Source organism: Protopterus annectens, chromosome 8.part0, assembly GCF_019279795.1.
Source record: "Protopterus annectens isolate FY-2018-M chromosome 8.part0, PAN1.0, whole genome shotgun sequence".
Lineage (NCBI taxonomy): Eukaryota > Metazoa > Chordata > Ceratodontiformes > Protopteridae > Protopterus > Protopterus annectens.
This window is the reverse complement of record NC_056741.1, coordinates 576,992,800-577,015,299: the sequence shown is the minus strand read 5'-3', so window position 1 is coordinate 577,015,299 and position 22,500 is coordinate 576,992,800. Positions and strand designations below refer to the sequence as shown.

Sequence of the window (22,500 nt, the reverse complement as noted above, 5' to 3'; positions counted from 1 at the left end):
CAGCGAGGTGCTCTGCCTCACATGGACCGGGATTTTATTCCACAGCATAGGGAGTCTCTGAGTGATAAATCTATCCCTCCAGCATTTATATCCGTGCTAAGGTTTAAGTCGCTTGCTCTAGTGGTTTTGGTGGATTTGGATTTTGAGGTGGAGCATGTCCATTAAATCCGGGTTGGACATGGCCTTGTATGTCAGGCACATGTCACCTCTGAGCCTGAATGAGCTGGAGTTTCTTCAATCTGGCAGCATATGACAGATTTTGGAGTCCCTTTATCCTTTTGGTGAGGAACTTTTGGGGTCTCTCCAATTGCTGCAGATGTCGGGTGAGATACATCCCGAATGGGGCATTGTACTCGAGAATTGGTCTGATAAGTGAAAAGTACAGGGGAACAATGACCTCACTAGATCTGGATGTGAATCCCTTCATGATCACGTGGGCAATGTAGAAGGTCTTTCTAACCACTTTGGCCTTTCTTTTGACACTCACATTGCTACTGTCAACCTGGGTCCCCAGGTCCCTGATAACCTCTTCTGTGCTTAGTGGATTGCCACCTATATGGTAGCTTGGGGTTACCTTTATGACTATACATTTTTTGGCGTTCAACTTCAGGCCATGGCTCTGGCACCAGCTATCTGTTTCCGTGAGTCCCATCTGAAGGATATCCGTGTCCAATGCACTTTCCAGTAAGTTTGCAAAGTCCTCCCATGTTGGCCTGTACTTGAGAAGTAGATGCCAAACAATGTGGGACACCACTTGTGACAGTCTGACACAGCGCCAGCAACTCTAACCCTGTGGGTTCTTTCCTTAAGCCAGTTTGCAACCCATCTTGTGACATATGGGTTTACATTTTAAACCTTTGCAAGGTCAAGGTAGGCTGTATGGACTGCCTTTCCTCATCAATGGCCTTGGTGACTAAGTTCAAAAGGCATGATCTTCCCTTGACAAAAACTGGGTCGGGTCCAATGTCTGCAAGTCCTATATCTTTGTTTATGAGCTCCATTATGATCCTCTCCATAGCTTTGCAGACTAGACTTGTTCCTTTGTGGAGTGAGACCACAGTTGCCGTCGCCACTCCTTGGGGCGCGTATCCTGTGGTAGGCTGAGATTAAACAGCTGCACTAACACCATCCGTCCCATTGATGCTGTGTTTTTAGCTTTAGAGAGAGCAGCTTTCACCTGCGCATTTGAGATGTCCGGGAGGCTACACTCGGCTATTCTTTGCAAAGTACATGCCAGCTTCTACAAGTAAAAAGGGAGGGACAGTCTGAACAACAGTAATCATCATCATTTCTACATGAGTCAATAGTTGCATGTAAAATAGACACACACACACACACACACACACACACACACACACACACACACACACACACACACACACACACACACACACACACAGCATTTGTTTACCTAAAGGTTCTGAGAGACTGCATATTTTTGATGCATCTTAATTTCTTATTGTAATATTTGTTTAGAACTTCCTGCATGTTTGCAGCAAACTACTTTATTAAGATGTGTTGTTGTTTTTGTATGAGATAAAATTGAATCATTGTTGCACCTGGCTGCATTAGTAAGTTTAATGTAATCACCAGTGTGTTAATGTAGTGATGATGGTGTAATTACTGGTTATTGTATTGATTTGTCTAATCACTTGGTACGTATCAGTGGTATAGGAACCTTATACTATAGACTGTAACCAGTGGTTTATGTGGAATGCATCAAACCGTTACTGCATTTTCATGCACAAAGGAAAAAAGAAAATGCCACTAGAAAGAAAACACAAACATTTTAAAGAGTAGCTTTATAGTGTCTAAATTTAATCAAAACAAATCCTGAGTTGCTGCTTATTTTATTATGTCAATTGTGTTTCATGTTTCATATTTCTGTATTGATTATCTTGGACCTGTGGAAGAGGAGTACATATTAAATGGTGTGTCATGTGTTTTCTATGTATGATTATTGAATAGGTTTGATTATATCCATTGACTTGTGTAATCTGTCATTTATCTGCTGGGATCATTGAAGATGCTTTATGCAGTAATACTGTAAGATTATTTATAGATTTCAGTGTACCTGATTACACTGTGAGTATTCCTAAAGGATATTTAAACCATCATGCCAGTTTGCCAGTCCAGACATGCTGTCCCTGTCTGTTGTGTAACATTGAAAGAGTACATCTGATTTTGTAAATCTTTATTCATTCCTTACTGATAGTACTTTGGTTCTGTCCTCGGAACCGACATGGCTGTTACCAAGCTCGCGCCAGCCAAAAACTCTCAGCTAATACCTACCCATGATGCCCATCTCATAGTCCCTTCAGATCTCGTTTGCCACGTTCCTCATCAGACGTGCCATGCCTTTCTCTCAAACCTAAGTGTAGAGTTTTTGTGTAAATTCCTATCAATAACTTACCTTTTAGTCAGTTTTTCTCTAATTTTCACCTTTTGTCTATAGACTCCTCCTCTTGTTCTATTTCCTACCCTCTACCTTTGGTAGTTCCTTTTATACCATTGTTGGTACTGTCCCTCTCTCCTACCTTAGGTAAGCCCTCTTCTCTTTCTTTCTATTTGGAAAAAAAAATCCAATTCTTTTTAAGTAGCCTCAGTAGCTGCTGCTGTTGTTTTTTGACTGTTTACCTTGTCACTTGGACTAGTGTGGGGTGTGTCATTATGTCTGAAAAAGCCAAATTGGGGGTTAAGCAGTGCGATAAGTGTGGGCATGAGTTGCCCAACTCAGACGGTCACGCTCGGTGCGTTTATTGTTTGGGCGTTGACCACATAAATGCTTCATGTGATATCTGCTCCAGCTTCAGCAGTCATACTTTGGCCGAGCGTAAAAACAAGTTGATATTGAAGGGTTTGATGAAAACTCCTTTTTCGGAGACTCTCTCTGGGACGGAGGTATCACCACCTCCTAAGACTAAAAAACACAAAGAGAAAGGGAGTCACTTGGTTCCTACATCTCCGTCCATTTTGGAACCGAGTCGACACCTAGCTTCTCCGGCACCTTCGGCGTAGACAACCTTGGCACCAGGCTCTATGTCTTCTCCCTCGGTGACGCCTCTAATTTTGACTTCTATTACAGTACTACCTTTGGCTCCATCCTCCTCTGTGTCGTACTTGGTCTTGACACTGGTTTTGACTACCGTACCTGCATCGGCACCATCCCAGGCCACGGTGCCGATAGCTTATACGGCTCTACAGACAATGACCCCATCAGTTCAAAAGGTTGAACACCTTCCCAGAACCAGATATTCTCCAAATTACGACTTTTTTCAGGGCACCAATTTAACCCCTTTCTTGAAAGACCTGACTCTCCTTCAGCAGCCTCCTACAGATCCACCAGGATTTTTTAAGAACAAGATGTAGTGAGGGTTGTGGACCAGCTTCTGGCAGCTAGAGTATTGCCCACCCCTGCTAGGTCTTCCGTCCCCTTTGGAACGGAAGTTTTCACGGCATACTCACCAGTATATCCTCTTCTGGCCTACTCCCAGGCCCCGGAGACTTTGGTACCGATGACCACCCCGGTGCATACTGTCTCTGCTCCGATTGTGGAGGTTCCCCTGTCGGCACCGATTACTCTTGGCGCAACAGCTCCATTAGAACCGGTGCATTCTTGGAGCAGTGATTGGGCTGTCAGCACCGTGGTTCCTAGTTCAGCGCCTATTTTTTCACTGGCACCGTCTATGGCTACTGCTCCACCGACAGCTACCAGTCCTCTTGGAGCTACTCACCTGGGGGCAGGCTCCTGGGGGGGGGTGACCCTGGTTCCGAGGTCATCCTTCTTGGTTCTGGGCTCCCATCCCTCCTCGGGCTGGCTTGCTTTCCATGTGATGGAGAGGGTCCTTGCCTCAACAGGCTCACAGTCAGCACTAATGTCATTGACACTAGAACTCCTCTCTAGCATGCAGCTGTCCCAACCCCCTAGTCTAGGATCCCGAGCACGGGAGGTGCAAGACCTTCCCTTGAAGGGAACCCTTTCTCCAGAGTCGTCCTCAGAAGATCCCACTGGGGAGCCACCATGGAAGAAACGGTGCAAGAGGAAGCACCTTGATTCCCCTGAGGAATTTTATCATTGAGGACACACCAATTGCGATGAGGGAGAAGGGTCCCCATGGTCTCCCCCAGAAAACATGTCATTTGGAGACATTCTCAAGATCCTCGAGCAGAGGAGAGACTGGAAGTCCTCTAACCCTTTAGAGGAATCGGTGTTCTTGCTGGCCTTCCGTGCTCAGCCATTTACATCCTGGGTGACGCGACCTGCGGATGAGCTTGTAAAACTGATCATGCAGTATGCCTGGAAGGCCCTGGACAACGCAGAACCTGACCCCTGGAGGCCAGACAAAATTTTATCCACCCCCTGAAGACCAGCCCAGTTGGTCCAAGCAGTTGGTAGTTGAGTCCATGGTCATGGTGGCGGCCACCAAGAGGGAACTGTCAGAAGATAATTTCACTTTTCATTCCCTGACCAGGGAGTCTTGGGCTATGGACAGACTGGGGAAGCGGACATATGCTTCAGCGACCTTTGCCATTCGATCGCTGAACTATCCGGCACACTTCACTCACCTCCTAAGAGACCTAATTTCTGAAATGTCTACCACTTTGGTGGGGGGTACTACCTGATGAGGTGAGTGACACTGTCACCTCACAGCTGGCTACCCTGGAATCTGTCTTGAACTCCTCAATGCTCTTGATATCCCACACCACCGAGGGGGCAGCTCGAACAGTCGCATCAGGCATCATCATGAGACGGCATGCTTTAATTGCGTTTGTGTGATTTTGCAGACCCCTTTAAATCTTTCTTCGTCAACACGCCCATTGACAAATCTTCCCTTTTTGGTCCCAAAGTAAGAGACACATTATCACTAAGTGAGAAAGATGGAAAGACCTTGTCTGCTGTGGGCATACGTTTTTCCACCCCCCCAGAGAATCCTAATCCAGGAACCAGAAGGGAGGAAAATTGTGGTTCAAGAAGTCCCAAGGATCTTTTCGTGACACTTGTGGTGAGCAGTCCCCCCTGGGGCAGAGGTGGCAACTCATCCGGAAGATGCCCCTTTCAGAGTGGAGGGGTCCGCGCAACCAGGGCACTAGATATTCCTTCTCCAGCTGATACTACTAGCACTCCTGAGCAGCGGCCCCATTGCTTTCCTCTGGAAGCAGTTGGGGGTTGATTTTCCCTGCAAGTACAAGCCTGGCAACTTATCACTACCGATGCATGGGTGCAGAGCATAATATCCAGAGGCTACCATATCCATTTGATCTTACTCCCAGACCCGCCAAACCAATCCCTGATGTTCCACCCAGTTAGAGGGAGGTAGTAGCCTTAGAAATCAAAAAGCTGCTAAGAAAAAATGTCATCCAGCCAGTCCCACCAGACCAGAGAGGATCCAGATTTTACTCAAGGTTCTTTTTTCTGCCAAAAAAGACAAGGGACTGGAGACCAATCCTGGATCTTAGCTTACTAAACAAACTAGTAAAACCTCAAAAATTCTGGATGGTCACATTACAGTCCATCCTCCCCTTTCTAGGGAAGGACAACTGGATGTGCTCTATAGATCTCCAGGATGTCTATTACCATATAAAGATGGACAAGCACTCCCTGAGATTTCTTCGCTTCCGGATGGGAGCCAATCACTACCAATTCAGGGTACTGCCATTTGGTCTCTCGACAGCCCCCAGAGTGTTCACCAAATGTATGGCAGTTGTGGTAGCTCATCTTCGACTTCAGGGATTCCAGGTGTTTCTGTATCTAGACGATTGGCTCCTTACCACCATGTCCAGGAATCTTCTTATCCACAGCCTGTCTTACACTCAAGGCCTTGCTCCTCACTTAGGGATTACAATCAACAAGGAAAAATCTCAAATGCCCTCAACAAAAACACTGGAATTTATTGGAGCGATCTTTGACACAACATCCTGTCAAGCTTCCCTACCGCCTCACAGGCTCTAAAAAATAAGAAGCCAGATTCAAGTCTTCCTCCAGCAGACTTTTGTTCCAGCATGCCTTGTACTACAACTACTGAGTTCTGTGGCAGCAACCATTACCTTAGCTCCACTGGCGAGGTTGCACATGAGACTAGAACAGTGGCTCCTTTCTTCACAATGGTTGATCTTCACCCATCCTCTCGACCACTTGATACGCCTTACAAATCTTTGCAAGAAGGAAATGCTTTGGTGGATGAAGCCAGAATCAAATCTTTGGTGTAGACGGTTCAGCCTTCCCCAGCCCAGGGCCACAGTGAACACTGATGCTTCCCTGCTAAGGTGTGTGTGTGGGGGGGGGCATTTCCAGGGAAAGGCAGTCCAAGGCACCTGGTCCCCCATGGAGGCCAATTTGCACATAAATGTCCAGGAAGTGAGGGCAGTTCTCTTAGCGTTGCAAGCTTTCCATACATTCCCTCCCTTCTGGGACCATTGCAATTCAATCGGACAACATGTCAGTTGTGTGGTATATCAACAAATAAGGCGGAACCAGGTCTTACCCCCCTGTTCTGGGAAGCCATGAGAATTTGGCACTGGGCGATAGCTTCCAACTGCTTTCTTAGCAACGCACATTCCTAGGAGTTCCAACCTTATTGCGGACAATCTGAGCAGGAGCATTCTGATGCCTCACGATTGGTCCCTCAGTCCTATAATAGCGGATCAGATCTTCCACTGTTTAGGCAGGCCTTGCTTCCCCTCTAAACAACAAATGCAGAAGCTACTTTGCCCTGATCCCCCCTCAGGGGGAGTCACCGAGTAATGCTCTGATGCACAATTGGCCCCGGGGTCTGCTGTATGCTTTTCCCCGTTTCCCCTCATCCCAAATTCATCCAGAAAGCTCAAAAGTTGAGAAGCAGAGTGATCCTCTTTTCCACTTATTGGCCCCGTCAAGTCTGGTTCCCCTTCCTATGGCCTAATCTGATTCACAGCCCGTGGATCCTGGATCAGTCCCAAGGTCTGCTATCTCATCCTTCAGGACTGGTTCACCCTAATCTCTACAGCCTCAAGCTTACAGCTTGGTTTCTTCACTTCCGATGATTGCCAGGCTACCTGATATTTCATCTCCTGTCCATGAGATTCTTCTGGCTTCACGCAAACCTTCCATCAGAAAAATTTATTCTAGTAAGTTGTCTAGGTTCTCTGCATGGGCCAAAGATCATGACATAGACCCTTTCTCTATGCCTATTCAGAAGATCCTACAGTACCTGACTACTTTTCTACATGCAAGAGCTTCAGCATCGACAGTTACTGTACATTTAGCAGCTATCACAAATTTTCACAATGGATTTGATAATTATTCTGTTATTTCACACCGTCTATGCAAAACCTTCTTGAAAGGAGTATTACATGTCAAACCTCCTGTCAAGCCCCCCATAGAGACTTGACTTTGGTGCTTCAGTCATCATCAAGCCCTCCTTTCGAACCTTCTAATTCATGTGATATAAAATTTTTGTCTGGGAAGACAGGGAAAGAGTGTCCCTAAGTACTTGCCCAAGGTTATTTCTGTTATTTCAATTAACCAGTCTATTGACCTACCAGTTTTCTTCCCTCAACATTCAAATAGAGGGGAATATCTTTTGCATACCCCTGATGTTCATAGGCAACTTCATTTTTACTTGGACAGAACTAAATCTTTCAGAAAAATGGATCAATTGTTTGTGGCCTTTGAGGGACCCAGACTGGATAAACCTCTCTCCAAAGTGACTCTATCTGCTTGGCTTAGAAATGTCATTACCTTTATCTATCATTACCTTTGTCTATCATCGGAATAAATGGTTTACCTTCATATTGTCGGAACTGACAATATCGATCATGCATTTTGGCGAACCAAATGCACAAATTTCAAACTTCGACATTCTCAGAAGTTCCGAAAGTCAGCAAATCGAACAGCTGATTCGCTGACTTTCAAACTAAAATGTCAAAGACTCATCGTAATGCAGGGGGGCAAGCCCCCCTACACCCCCCACCTACTTTAATATACCAACTCCGAGATCGCACTACAGTGGGGAAAGGAATCATTTCCCAATCTCTGCTATAGTGTAGTTCGCACCCACAATGTCGAATCTGCAGTGAGCGAATGCCAATGTGCATTCGCCCATTGCACATACGGACAATTTTTTTCAAGGTTTTGCAACTTTGAAAACCTCCTTTCGCACAAAGTGGATTTGCACGAGTGCATAATGCACTTATGAAGGTAAACCAGAATAAACTGTCTTTACCTTCCAGAGTAAAGGCTCATTCGACAAGGTTGATGGCTACTTCTGTGGCTTTTCATTCCAGAGTCTCTATGGATGATATCTGCGCAGCAGCCACTTGGGAAAGACCTCATACCTTTATCACTCATTACAAATTGGATTTGGCCTCCAGGGGACGAGCATTTTTTGGTTCTATGGTACTCGGGAATATCCTTCCTTAGGACCACCCGGGACTCAAGTAGCTGGGGACTCTGTCCTATTAGTAAGGAATGAATAAAAATTTACAACATCAGATAAAGAAGTCATGTCTTACCATAACGTTACATCTGTGATGTAGATCTTTATTCATTCATTACTTCCTGTCCTCCTCCTCCCTGCCTGGACTCCTGGTGGACTTTAGGATTTTCTAGTTAAGGTATTTTCTCAGACAGCGCCTCCTACTGTCTCTTTTATTACCTCTATAATATAAGGGCGGGCAAACTCGATCTGAAGAGACTTATGAGAGGGGCATTGTGGGTAGGTCTTAGCTGAGAATTTTTGGCTGGTGCGAGCTTGGTAACAGCTGTGTCGGTTCCTAGGATGGAACTGAAGTCTTATCAGTAATGAATGAATAAAGATCTACAACACAGATGGAACGTTCTGGTAAGACATAACTCTTTTTTTAACTACAGCATCCCAACATACCTCATACTACTAGCACTTTGTCTGGAGCACATCCTGTACCACAATCTTAACATCTCAGAACTGTTAAATTGCAACAGTGAACACATCTGCAAAAGAGGACCCAGTCTCACCAGTTGCTTCTGATACTGCCACTTCAGTACAGTACCTTAAACCAGCACCCCACCTCCTCAGCTCTCCATATGAAGACCCCAAAAAAAAAACTACTGTTCCCCCTAATAGCCACCATCCAGGTGTCCAGATACACAACATGCTTCCCCTGCCTCCTGCCCCAGCCATTCAGATCCTGTTTCTGTGCTTTGCCCTCAACCCTCCTTCCGCACATTAAAAAAAATTGAGTAGGGCAGTGGTGCAGCAGTTAGTGTTGTCTCCTCAGAGTAAGAGGTTCTCTGGTTTGATTCTTGGCTGGGGTGCCTTATCTGCGGAGTCTGCATGTTCTCCCTGTGTTCACGTGGGTTTTCTCGGGTGCACTGGTTTCCTCCCACACTCCAAAGACATATGTATGGAGCATTTCTACCTGTGCCTACGCTGAAAATAGGCTCTGTCCCAGTCGGACTTTACCAGTAAACAAATGTTAAATAAAAAAATTAATAAAATTTATAAATCCACTGATGTGTAAGCATGGTCTGTGGTATTTATAGTTGCTGTTAAGATCATTAATAGTTTAGATTCTCTGTTTTTTTTCTATAGTTTCAACAGGAATCATTCAGTGTCCTGTTTTACAGCCCTTAAATTGCTCAGTCAGGAAAGTGAAAGTGACTCTGATAAGTGACCATGGGCCAGCGATACAATCTGTACATGAGCTTTACCATTGTAAAAATGCACCCCTACTTTACAAAGAAAATTCAAAAAGGAAGCAGAGAGAGGCCAAAAAGCAGGATATATATATATATATATATATATATATATATATATATATATATATAGCTGTATAGCTGGCTGGTGCAAAAATTTACTTTTAGAGTTGATAACCATTCCTCTCATCCATCTTCCAAGGTTCCCATCCTCTACAAGTATGCCTGCAAGTAGGAGCATCTCCTTTTTTGCCAGAAAGGTGCAATGAAGAGGACCAAAGAAGCCATAAGCATAGGATTTAATTAAGGGTCCTCTCTGGTCCCCAAAGTCTAACTGGAACTCACACTTGTCCTGGATCTGAAATACTTAGCCAGTTCACCCTGTATGGAAAATTCAAGATATCAACTTTGCAGATGATCCTTTAGCATTTGAAGAAAGATGACTGGTTTTGCTCAGTGATGTAGCCAGACATTTGTATGCTGGCCAAGTGCTTGATAATTTGCACTTGGCCAAATTGCGTATTGATCAGACTAAGTTACTTATGTTGAGGTTTTGCCTATTGATCTCAGACTTGATTGTATCAAATTCTGTGGTGCAAGTGAGAAAGGCTGAATTCACATCCAGACTTGAAGAAACCAGCCCTTATCCTGAATTTGTGGATGTACTTTCTTTCCCTATAGTGTTTTAATGTACCATTGACTGTTCATCTTGGTGACCGGCTCTAGATATAGATACATTTTTGCATGAGACCTACATCTTCTGCTCCAAGTTGTTTGTGGCCAGAGAAAGCTCACCCCTGTCACGGACAGAATTTTAATGATTTCCATGGTATGTGCCCTTCTTTCAGGGAAAAACCTGTTACATGTTTTAGAGTTGCTTTGGACAAACTTACATGAGTTTTCCCCATCATCAAAGAGGGCATTTACAGTATGTAGCTAAACCAAACCAACATTTACAAAGGACCTTCCTTTTTTCTAGTGTCTTCTACTCAGGCAGAGATCACAGAAGCCTCCTTTGCAGGGTGGGTCGTACTGAATGGAGAGAAGGCTGCTTAGCCTTCAGTCATCTGATACTGAAAGCAATACTGATCACGTTTGTTATGGCTAACATGACATTTTTCTTTAATGGCTTTTGATGAGTGTACATGGATCTGCACCTTGGATGGGAAGGACACACCTTTACATCCAAATTCTAGTTGCTTACGTGAGGTGCATATTCCGGATGAGAAGTGAAAGCCTTGTATTTTGGGTGCTGCCTTTTAGAATGTTGTCTGCAGCTCACATCTTTACAAGATATTTAAACATCATAGTTCTTGCTGTATAAGGTGGGGGGGGTTATATGGCTTCCCATACCTTGCCCACCTGTCTGGCATTGGCTCTGGCCTAACAAAGCACATCTCAAAGTGTCTTCCAGACTTTTCATCTGTGACGGAATCTGTGTGTCACAGTCATCATCTCCATTGTTTGCCATCCCAGAGAATCATCTTTTGGAGATTGAGCAGGGTATGGTTTTCTTGTGCATGTAAAGACTGCAGCTTTGATTTTTTTTTCCAAGTTCAGGAGGGTATTTCTGTGTAGACTTCGCTCCTGCGGGAGGTTCTTGGCTTCATGTCAGCCTCAGTAGTGTCTATTCTTTCAGCAAGACTCCATTTGAGCCAAATTCACATTCATACCGGAAGTATGGTAATACTCCCAGAGAACTTAGAAATAAATGTCTCAGAGGAAAAGGCACTAAGCATGAGGACTGCCTTGGTGGTGATCATTTTCTGGTTTATTACTTTTTTTTGGCAAATAAATAAATACAACATCTCAGAGCTGTGAACAATTCTTGGAGCTCTAGGTTTTTTTTTCTACTCCTCCTTAAAAGGAAGAGTTGTTATTGCCCATATGGACACTAAACTATTGATGTTTTAGCTTAGCAGATGGGGTAATTGTCCCTCCACCTTGATAAGACCTGTGCATTGATACTGAGCAAAAAAAGCACAGCTTTGTTTTTCTTCTTTCTAGTAGTTCACAATTTTCAGGCATACAGAACTCATTGAAGAACCATCTTGGAGGTCCAGGACTGAGTACAACCCCCCAGGCTACATGCTGTAAGCATACGAGCTAGAGCAGGTGTTCAATGCCTGTGCGCAAGCTTGTCATGTTTAAATGGTGGAGTCTTGCACACTAGATGACTCATTAGTTTTCTTGTCCATCTGTTGGAAAAAGAAGCTCATATTTATCCTCCTTGTTCCCCTCTTATTGAGCTGGTACTCCTAGAGTTTCAAGAGGAGAGAGGCTCAGCATGGTTATTTGTAACCAACCCCCTTAGCCTTCACACTGATCTGGTTTCTTCCATCTTCACTAGCTGTCTTATGTTTGATTATTTGGAATCTTCTTAAATAGAACAGGCAATATACTTTTCAGGCAATATAAAATTGATATTTGATCTTGATAAATTTTAAAAAGCAACATTTATCTTGTTTATTTTTATTTATTTAACATTTGTTTACTTGGAAAGTCTGACTTGGACAGAGCCCATTTTCAACAGAGGCCCAGGGAGAAACACATCAGATGCGTGTATTTGAAATGTGGGAGGAAAATGGAGCTCCCTGAGGAACTCACACAAATACAGGGAGGAAATGCAGACTCCGCACAGAAGGCACCCCAGCCAAGAATCAAACCAGAGAAGCTCTTGCTGTGAGGTGACAATGCTAACCACTATGCCGTTCTTATAAAAGAAAAACTGCAGCACCAGGAAAATATCTATCTGGGAGAGGAATGTGATATAAAGGAACGTGACCAGGAGGAAGTGTATAAATATTTAGGAATAGATGAATAGTCAGCAGTTATACAGTAACAAATGAGAGCAAAGCTTAGTATGGAGTACTTCAGAAGACTAAAGCTGATACTGAAAGCTGCCATGATATTAAGGAATAAAGTCCAAAGTGTAAATCAAGTTTATTTTTTCTTTTGTAACTTAAAGTTGTGGTGTCATAGACTTGCCCCTAACAGTATTGAATCAGCTGGACAAGAAAGCAAGAAAAAAGTTCCATACTTATCAAATGATATAAAGACCAGTGCGTACCAATGTTTTTCAGTGACTCCACTCTTAGTTTATATTGTCTGGAATTACAGATACCCTGAGAAACATGAGCTGAATTGTGCATGCGAGCTGCTGCCTGCAGGTGATCAAGCATATGCATGACACTGCTGGGAATGCAGCAGACAACTTAGCCACTGTGCATGATGCAAAAACTGAAACTTGTATGCGTTGAGCTCTCAGGTGCAAAATCACTGTAGTCCAGCACTTAAATCCGATGAATATAAGAATGAGAGCAAGCAAGGATTCTCATCATGCTACAAGAGAAATTGTGGCGCAGCATTGTCTTCACTGAACTCAAAAACTGCTGACTTAACACCACCTGTTTAACATACCTAACTGCTAGGCTGTGTTGCTTGCTTTGTTAGTATGCTACATTTAAAGCTGAAGGAATACTTTTAGGGAGTTGTAACAAAAGTGAACTGAGGAGGGTAAAGTATGTAATTGTTGTGATGAAGGATTGTGGTGCCTAAAAGGAAGCACACTCATCTGCAGCTCTTTAGATCATCTGTATAAATCATTCAGCCTGGGATTGTACTACCTGTGGGTTAAACTGACTGGTTTATTCAGTAGAAGCCCGCCACATTTACCAAAATGTTTATCACACTGCTGGTTAACACTGGTTGTACCCAGAGCTGTTGCAGTAGTAGCTGTTGTACTGAGTGGGCCTTTGTTCATTACTGATATGTGACTTGCATTTGATGCACAGCCTGGTTAGACATATAGGAATGTCACACACACACACACACACACACACACACACACACACACACACACACACACACACACACACTACTCAGGGTAGTTGTTTAAAGGGGATGTATGGCCACTGTTAATAATAGTGTTCCATACCTACAAATCTATGCCAAAGTGAACTTCAAATAAGCATGTGTTATGAGAAAACCACACAAAAGGCCAGATTCTCAGATGTTGAGAAAGAGGTGCTCATCTACAGTCTCCATCTCTATGGTTGATGGCTCTTTGGCTTGGATGCACTGACTGGGCCTACTGTGACCGTGCCTGGGAAGACATGGCAGTGTATATAAATGTGGTGATGCAAGGCAAATTAAATAATTCATAGAGCACAACAGCAAGCTACCCACCTTGCATAATAAGATAGGTTGATGGGTGGAGAGCAGTCTGTCGAACCAATTCTTATAGGGGCACTGACACCTCTTATACATCCCACCATGCGGTGCTGGATGTCAAAGCAGAGGTTCATCAGGCACCCAGACTTTCTACTGAAGATGCTACAGGTATTTTCTGCTGTTTCTCTTAAGTAGCACATGCAGGCCCTCCACAACCAGCTTTCTTTGGCATAGTTATTAAAATTGTCTGTTTAGGTTATATAGATGAATCTTAGATTGCATCAGCGCAACTCTTGTACTGAAGGTGATGTTCATCGTGTTTCACTGTTGCAGTCATAACTGTAGGGTGCTCCTGCCGGCAGGCAGCCCGAGGTCGGCCAGAATCCCAAAGTCTGGGTCCGGCGTCAGCTGTACAAGCCAGTACCCTGACGTCAGTACGCTCTGGTACATAGCCCTCAGCCGACACCATCTTCTCCAGTCTTTCTTGCCGTGCGGTGGAAAGCAGCTCGCAAGTCGTTGGTTGGTCGATTTTCGAACAGCGTTTTTGGTTGTTGTCAGTCCGAAGTTCTTACTTCTCTTCTCAAAGCTAAGTACCCCGTTGGGGAATCTTTTTCTTGTTCCTCCGATGTCAGAAAAAGTTAATAATTGTATGAAACAAATACCTCATAAAGATTTCCACTCTTACTGTCTACCTTGTTTAGGCCCTGACCACGACATTTCTTGTTGTCGGTTCTGTGCCAAGTTTAATTCTCGTACTATCAAACGCAGGTACGACTGGGCTCTGAATTACTTTGGCAGACGCTTCAATTATAGAATGTCGTCGGATACTACCGAATTCAAAGAAGCGAAAGACAAGGACAGGCCTCCGAGGTCCAAACAGGACTCGTTGCAGCTGGAGCCAGCGTCCGGTTCGGCTGTCGTCAGTGAGGCGCTTTTGCAGTCCCTGTCGTCCGCCACTTCTGAACCGATGGCTTGTTACGGACTCCCATGGGGGGCCATCAAGGCCTTCTATTTTATCTGCTGCAGGACCTTCGGACGTCGCTCGGATGGATCCGGAACCGCTGTGCAGGTACCGGCTTCTGAGGGGGTATTCAGGCCTACTCGCATCACTATTTCAAAGGCAAAGACAAAGACTCCTGTTAAGTCCAAAACTCCTGCTCAAGCTACTTCTGAATCTACTCCCAGGACACAGAAGCAATTGTTAAGGATGGCTGAAGATTTGCTTACTATGATTAGGGGTTCTCACCCCCCCCCCCCGAGAAAAGGCCTCGACAGGATGTTCCTATGGATTCCTCTGACCAGGCTTCTATATCTTCTGTCTCTTCCTCTGATCAGGAATATTCTTTTCCTCCTTATGAGGATTCGGATGCTGAGGACTCCTTGCCCTCTGCCTCTCCGCCTGAAGATTTTTCTTTTGGGGAAACCTTACATGAGATGAGGGAACATTTTCATTGGGAAGGTCAGGATTATTCTGCTTCCAAGAAGAGGCTTAGAGAATTCCTTCTTCTTCCTCAACATAGGCCTTTGGCTATCCCTCCTGTTCTTGATTTTCCGAGGCTAATTTGAATCCTGACTCCATGCCTCCTGCTCCCTCTAAGCCTGATAGGTTTTATAGGGTTCCTGAGTCTCATTTGTTCTTGTTTAAGAATCCTTCTGCAGATCCTGAAACTATATCTCAGGGCTCTAAGGCTGCTAAAGTTGCTTCTTCTAAGAATCCTATTCCCTCTGAGAAGGATTCTCGTGCCTTAGACAGGTGGGGTAAAAGGTATATACTTCTGCTACCCTTTCTGTTAGGGCTTTAAATTGCCAGTTTCATATGTTTAAGTATCAGCAATTTCTTTTGTCTGTTTTAAAGCAAAGCTTGCTCCCTTCCTGCATGTGCAGAAGATAAGGAACTACAGGATGTATTGCATGCAACTGAACAACTGAACAAACCTAGCTTGCATTGTGGTTTTGATGCTTTGGATGCTTCTTGCAGGGCCGCAGCCTCTGGTACTGTTATCAGGAGACATGCTTGGCCGTGAGCAAAGTTTACCTGAACAGGTTAAGGCTAAATTATTAGATGCCCCTGTTCAGCATGATGTTCTTTGGATCTAAGGCTGAGGAGGTTATTAAAAGATGGAAGAAAAGGCAAAATCTATGCAAACTGTGAAAGATTTCTTGCAAGTTCAGCCTCCTAGATTTTCCAGGAATTGGCCCTCCAAAATTGGTCCTTTCCCACGCCTGACAGGCCTCAAAGGGGAAGATATAGACGCTCCAGAGGTCGTGGCCAAGCTCAGGCCTCCTACAGATCGAGACAATGGACTGCTTCTTCACCTAGAAGGGGAGAAGACAGATCCCAATCTCAAAGGAAGCAAACTCAATGACTCTCGGTTGGGCTACAGGACCTCTTTATCTGGATGCCCCTCTCGGAGGAAAACTTTCTCTTTTACAGAAATTGGACTCAGATACCCAGGACAAATGGGTATTGGACGTGATTTTACAAGGCTACAAATTCCACTTTCATACCTTGCCAAGGGCTTCGTTGGCCAGATCTGCCAAAATATCAATGGTCAGAGGCCTTAAATCAAGTGGATGCTCTTCTGGCCATGAGAGCCATAGAGCCTGTTCCACTCTCAGAGATGGGAAAAGGTTTTATTCAAGACTGTTTCTGGTTCCAAGAAAGCAAAGCTCATGGAGACCTATTCTGGACCTTTCTGTGTTAAACACCTTTTGGAAATTCCAAAATTCAAGATGCTTACTCTGCAGCAGCTGATTCCAATGCTCTCTCAGGACGCCTGGATGGTAACATTGGATCTAAAGGAAGCTTATTTACACATTCCCATCAGGCAGGAGCAGGAAATTCCTCAGGTTCAAGGCAGGTTCGACACTTTCAATTCTCTGTACTGCCCTTTGGTTTATCTACTGCCCAGAGTCTTTACCAAGTGCCTGGCACCAGTAGTGGCTTATTGCAGACTCCAGGGGATTCAGATTTACCCCTATTTGGACGACTGCCTTATTCAGGCAGACAGCAAGGATCTTTTACTTCAACATCTGGATTTTGTTCAACGTCTTCTCCTCCTACTGGGATTTTCAGTGAACACAAAAAAGTCACATTTGATCCCTTCTCAACAAATGGTATTTCTGGGAGCCCTCTTAAATACAACCTTACAAAGGGCCTTCCTCACTACAGAAAAACAAATACAGCTGGCTTCAATTTTCAAAACTTTGGCAACTCTACCTCAGCTCACTGCAAGGAAATTCCTGCAGGCACTGGACTGCATGGCTTCCTGCATTCTGTTGATTCCAAATGCAAGGCTTCATATGAGAAAGCTTCAATGGTATCTGAAAAGTGTATGGTCGCAGCATTACCACGATCTGGACACTCTGATTCCTCTGATCCCCTGCCTCCAGAAGGAGTTCCTTTGGTGGTCCAGGGTGTGTGCGTTAAATGAAGGAAAGCCTTTCCGTCTTCCTCAACCTTCTCAAATCATAACCACGGACGCCTCGGATTATGCTTGGGGAGCACATTTTCTAGGCAATTGCCAGCAGGGAACCTGGACAAAGTATCATCTTCACTGGCACATCAATCTGAAGGAAATGTTGGCAGTTCAAAATGCTCTTCTAGCCTTCAAGAACCTTTTGCATCCAGGACCTCTTTTGATTTGCACAGACAACACCACAGTCATGTGGTACATAAACAAGCAGGGGTTCTCATTCTACCCCTTTGCAGACTAGCTATGGCTTTATGGGACACAGCTCTAAATCTGAATCTACATCTCCAGGCCCAATTCATACCAGGAGAACAGAATCTCTTAGCGGACAGCCTGAGCAGGAACATTTTAGATCCTCACGAATGGATGCTAGACACTAACTTATTCAACAGGATTACTGCAGTTTGGGGATGCCCCCAGATAGATCTGTTTGCATTCCATCTCAATCATCAGCTGCCTCTCTTTTGCACCAGGTCATTCCACAAAACATCTTGGAAAGTGGATGCCCTGTCCTTCAGCTGGAGAAACCTTTCGGGATATGCCTTCCCTCCTCTTCCTCTTCTTCCTCGGATTTTACTAAAGATAAAACAGGACAAGCCCAAGTTCCTCATCTTGATTGCTCCAAATTGGCCTCGACAGTTTTGGTATCCAACTTTAAAGCACCTGTTCTTGGAGCCTCCTTGGATTCTCCCTCTGAACCCTTCTCTTCTGTCCCAGCATCAGGGTCAGTTGCTACATTCCAATATCAAGACCCTTTGTCTGGCAGCTTGGCTCTTCAAAGGAATTTGATCTCTTCTAGCCTTCCCAAACAAGTTTTGGATGTTCTTTTGGAAGCTAGACGACCTAGCACTAGGAAATCCTATGCCTCTAAATGGAAGAGATTTTGCATTTGGATGCAGGACCGAGGTTTGGACCCTCTGGTACCTGATCTCTCTTCTATTTTGCTTTACCTTTCGGATCTTTTCTCTAATGGACTTTCCTTTTCTTCCATTAAGATTCATGCTTCTGCTATTTCTGCTCATTTCAATACTGATCCCCCTGTTTTTTCTCATCCTTTGGTGAGACAATTCTTAAGGGGGGGCTAAGAATTTACGGCCTCCCAGAACCCCTCCTGTTCCTGCTTTGGATCTTAATTATGTTTTAGAAAAACTTACTTTGCCTCCTTTTGAGCCTGCTGCATCTTCAGATGTTAAGTTTTTATCTTGGAAGACAGTTCTTTTGTTAGCTTTGACTTCTGCCAGAAGGGTCTCAGAGTTGCAAGCTCTCATGGCTGTGGAACCATACCTTATTTTCCACCAGGACAGAGTATCCTTGAGGACAAATCCTACTTTCATGCCTAAGGTGATTTCGAAAGTGGCTTTGAATCAAACAATTCACCTTCCTACCTTCTTTCCTAATCCTCAGAATAAAGGGGAAAGGATTTTGCATTCCTTGGACGTGCACAGGCAGTTACGATTTTATTTGGACAAGACTAAAGAGTTCAGAAAATCTAACCAATTGTTTGTTTCTTTTGCCTCCAGTTTTCTTGGAAAGGCTATTTCCAAACAAACTATTTCCAAATGGATTTCTTATGGAATAAGATTTTGTTACACTCATCATGGGAAACATTTTCCAGGTACTGTGAGAAGTCATTCTACTAGAGCAGCTGCTACTTCTACAGCTTTTCTCAGGGGAGTTCCTACCAAGGATATCTTGGAAGCTGCCACTTGGAGTTCTGTGCATACTTTTTCCAAGCACTACAATCTCCCTTTGTATTCTAAGACCAGGGCAGGCTTTGCCTCTGCTGTTTTGCAGGGCCTTCTTGCTGCCCCTTCTTCTGTCTAAACCTCCCCCCCTTTTTTCACTGCTTTGGGATTCCACCCTACAGTTATGACTGCAACAGTGAAACACGATGAACATAGTACAGTTGTGTACACCTACCATAAATGTAGATGTTCGAGTGTCTTCACTGTTGCCCTCCCTCCTATCCCTCTTTTCTCTTTTTGTGGTGTATTTGTGTTTCCTAGTGGGATTCATTTATGATTTATTAGGGACTTCTGACATCTAGGGCAAGAAAGGCTGGAGAAGATGGCGTCGGCTGAGGGCTATGTACCAGAGCGTACTGACGTCAGGGTACTGGCTTGTACAGCCGACGCCAGACTTTGGGATTCTGGCCGACCTCGGGCTGCCTGCCGGCAGGAGCACCCTACAGTTATGACTGCAACAGTGAAGGCACTCGAACATCTACATTTATGGTAGGTGTACACAACTGTACTTTGTGTTTACCAGTGTGGCATGAGCTAGCAGTCAGGAGGTTGTGTGTTTGCTGAACAGAGGGAATGTAACCATTGCATTACCTACACATTCCATGGACATAGCATCTGTGGGTGTCATCGGCCAGGTTCCAGTGTACGTCCAGTATCACATCATGATACCCTACCTGGAAGATGATGGAGTGATAGATGTCCTTTGTGGCTTACATATTTCTATCCCAGTTCCCTACGAGTGGCCTTGATTTCAGTGTGGGTGTAGTCTAAGGTTCTCAGAACCTCAGGGAAACCACATGTTGCATCAATACATCAAGGAACTGATGCAGTATTCTCGAGGCAGGTGCCTGAGAAAACCCCCATTGTGTCCCCAGGAGGTCGCTGGAAGGTACATGTAGTTAGTGTATGTATAGCCGCACATACCTTGGCATCCACTTGGATAGGCAGTTCACATATCTCATGGGGCTGCAGATGAGGCTGACACATTACTGCTGTGTCCTGCATGGTGCCAATGTACTCATTGCAGTGGTCCAGAATGTTTGTCCCAGTAATGGAGTGCATGAAATTTTAGGCAAAGTCAGATGACACTGTGCCTTTGAGGGGGTGACAACATGCTCACTGCTGCAATTAGAGTATATTGACAATAAACATCTGTTAATAAGTAGCAGGCTGTAATATGTTTCGCAATTCCTGCAGCACAATTCCCAGGAATCAGTAGTGGTTAATTTTATGGCGTGTGTGCAGCACCACGGCTCTTTGTTTATATTTTTCTGAGTCCTCCTGCCATCTAGATTTGTCTCATTTGCATATACCTAGACACTAATTTTAATAATATTTCTCTTTACCATGTCATTATAAGCCCATTAGCATATGCTTTGCCCAGATATATTATTCCTCAGTTACAGCTTATGGCATGTGTTGTTTCTGTGAATCACACCCCCCCCTGCTCTTGACCAGCTGTTACAGATCTTTGAATATTGCAGTGAGGCAGACTTTTTTGAGTCCGTGGCCCTTGTGTTTCTTCCCAGACAGGTGCCTGAGTTTATTCTTAATCAGGACTTCAGTTTGCCATTTAATTTTCGTTTTAAAATTGATAATGGAGGGCTGTTTTGAATATTTTAATTGTCAGAAGTGCCCTTATACTGTGTCTTTCATGCAACTCATTTTCATCAGTCATGGCATGTCCTTCCTTTTGTTATTTAATTGTCAGCTTTTGTTCCAGTGAAAGGGGAAAGCCCCTTCTTGGTCTGGTTCATTCCCAACTGTACAACTGAGTGGAGTGAGAAGACATTGAAGCTTTCCTTCACATGCATTTTCCTGGAGGATGGAAGTGAACAACTGTAAGTCTACTTGCCAGTCACTGGGAAACAAGCTGTGATACTGTAGATCTAGAATATGAGGAGAACATCCAGAATAGGAGACTGCAAGATAGTCAAATAAGTCATGTGGCATGACTGCGCATGAGCTTTCCTGGGCGTGAAGACATGTTCAGAGGGTCATAGGACGATAGCAGGCTATTGGCCCTGAGGCCCTTACAAGCCTAGCCAAGAATTTCACTCATGTTCCCACAATGTCAGCACATGTTTTCCCTGTCCAGCAGGGACACAGGTGGGATCCCAGGGGTATATTTTCTGTTTCCCATCCAGTCGTCCGTGTTCCTCTTAAAGAGGCCTAGTGAGGTACTCTGCTTGACATGGAGAAGTCGTCAATTCCACAGACTGGGGAGTCGTTGAGACACAAATCTATTCTGCCAACAAGTTCTATTAATGTCGCAGACCAGGTTGAGACCTTGCGTGCAGGTTGCGCTAGTGGAGTTTGACTTACAGATAGGCAGCAACTCCATCAAGGCTGAGTCTTGAGACAGTCTTGTATGCCAGACAGGTCACCTCTGAGCAGTGTGTATGAGACGAAGGGGGCATTGTACTCAATAATGGGTCTGATAGGGGAGGAGTACAGGGATGTTATGACCTCCTTGTTCCTGGATGAAATACTCTTATGCGGTGGACCACGTAGAAAGCCTTCTGTACAATAAAGAGGCAGCATGGTGGTCAAAAGTCAGGTTGCTGTCAACCTGGGTGCCCACGTCCCTCACGACTGATTGATTGCTTAGTATGTTGTTATTAATGTGATAATTAGTGGGGACACCATTTTCCCCAAAGGGGATAATGATGCATTTCTTGGCATTCAGTTTGAGGAGTTTGAGTATTAGAGCTTTATTCCTTAAAATATAAAAATTGACTCTCTTATTCAGAAACCGCATATGACAGTCCTGTCACAGTTAGCCCACTCTCGATTTATCGGTTATGGATGGTCAGTGGCAGTGTCTTGGAGACATAAGAAGTATGACTTAGAGGTGGTAGACAAAGGAGTGGTGGATGACCCTGATGGGGTGCTAGATCAGTAAATGTCTGGAGAGATGAGATGAGCATTGAGAAAAAAAGTTCTGATCCAAGGAGTTTGAGCTGCAGCTATTTAGTTAACTTTATACGTTCACCTGGCATCAAAAAACTGGATATTAAATTATGAGCCAAATTTGACTTGCAAGGATGTCCTGTAAGGTCTTTTAGTAAGACTCTATCACAGTTCTTTGCATAACTGCTAGTGAAGCAATCTTAACTACAAAGGGGAATGTCTTGAAGTAGCTGTAAATTATGTGCTAAGCTAGAAGCCCCTAAACTTTTATAGACTATAGGGTGGTCTAATTGCATTGTTTTTAGTACTGTTAATACTAATACTAAGTATTAATAGATGATTTAACAAATGGCTAAAGTAGCTAAAATAAGATTTCCCTGACAGAATGCTACTGAATCAGGTACAGTCAGAAGTAGAGGGAGGGAAAACAAATTTATTGTTTTCATTTTATATGACGGTCTTGGGGATGAATTCAAGGGAATAAAATGCGCTTTGTGATGGATAAATAACATTTTGGTGGAATTGTCTTTTAAGGGCCTACTGC

At 44.2% G+C, this 22,500-nt stretch overlaps 1 protein-coding gene across 7 annotated transcripts in view; it reads left to right on the top strand.

Moving 5' to 3' along the window:
- ADAM15 (ADAM metallopeptidase domain 15) overlaps positions 1-22,500 on the top strand; it is a 1,588,574-nt gene that overhangs the window by 1,054,170 nt on the left and 511,904 nt on the right. The window lies entirely within an intron of this gene.